Source organism: Schistocerca serialis, chromosome 1, assembly GCF_023864345.2.
Source record: "Schistocerca serialis cubense isolate TAMUIC-IGC-003099 chromosome 1, iqSchSeri2.2, whole genome shotgun sequence".
Lineage (NCBI taxonomy): Eukaryota > Metazoa > Arthropoda > Insecta > Orthoptera > Acrididae > Schistocerca > Schistocerca serialis.
The window spans coordinates 820,354,261-820,355,437 of NC_064638.1; the positions used below are offsets into that span (position 1 = coordinate 820,354,261).

A 1,177-nucleotide genomic window follows, 5' to 3' on the forward strand; every position below is an offset into this window, starting at 1 on the left:
GAGAGTGAGGGTCTCGGGAAGCTGCGGTACTTCGGCCGGAAGTCACTGCATCGGGCGTGGCCACCTTATGGACATAACAGGCTGTTGGAGCAGTTGGTGTCTTTTCTTGGCATTGGAGGCAAAGAAAAGGCCCGTTTCACGTCAAGAGGAGCTGAGTAACTTTGGCAGCTGACGGTTTCACGCTGGTGGTTTTATGGTTGATACAGTGCACTGTGTGGTATACGAACGGCACATTGGGCTTATTTGCTAGCCACAAATTCTGAATGGAAGTCCGTGGTTGCCATGTGATAAATTGTGGCAGCTTATTGATGGCACACAGAAGTGCGTGTTTGTGCCCGTGAGCGAGGGCAGTTCTGCTTGTTAACTATACGCTATGAGCGTGATTAATAGTATTAATCCTAAAGTGGTCGTTTAAACTGCACCTGAAGACTGCTGAGAATTCATCTAGTTACTGTTTCTGTATTAATAATCAGTTGTTTGTGTTATTGTATGAGAATTTATTAAGATACTAAAACTAAACTCCTCCCGCACAGGCCATGAAGGCCCAAAGGTACCGACCGGCCGCCGTGTCATCCTCAGGCGTCACTGGATGCGGATATGGAGGGGCATGTGGTCAGCACACCGCTCTCCCGGCCGTATGTCAGTTTCCGACACCGGAGCTGCTACTTCTCAATCAAGCAGCTCCACAGTTTGCCTCGCAAGGGCTGAGTGCACCCCGCTTGCCAACAGCGCTCGGCAGACAGGAAGGTCACCCATCCCCAAGTGCTAGCCCAGCCCGACAGCGCTTAACTTCGGTGATCTGACGGGAACCGGTGTTACCACTGCGGCAAGGCCGTTGGCTTATTAAGATACATACATAGGTAATTTGGTACAGAGTTGTGTGCAGTTTGTTGTGGTAGCTATATGGAGATGGTAGTAATGGTAGATCAATGCACAGTTGTGTGCTATGATCCTGATTAAATCTAACAGTTGTTTTGCTATATTATGTTTTACTGATGATGTCTGAAATATGATAACTGGTTATGCTGAGGTGCCAGGAACTTTAGTTGTTAATGTTGTTGCCCGGTTATGTATATTAGGGCAAAGGCTGGATTTTGTTCTTTTATTTAATGGAAGACATTTTTGAACTGGCTGTATGGGGACCTACTTAACGATCTTTACGGGCTACAGAAATATT

General features: G+C 47.0%; 1 pseudogene; it reads right to left on the reverse strand.

Moving 5' to 3' along the window:
- Positions 1-720: 720 nt before the first annotated feature.
- LOC126429427 (5S ribosomal RNA) lies at positions 721-840 on the reverse strand (annotated as a pseudogene).
- Positions 841-1,177: the final 337 nt, after the last annotated feature.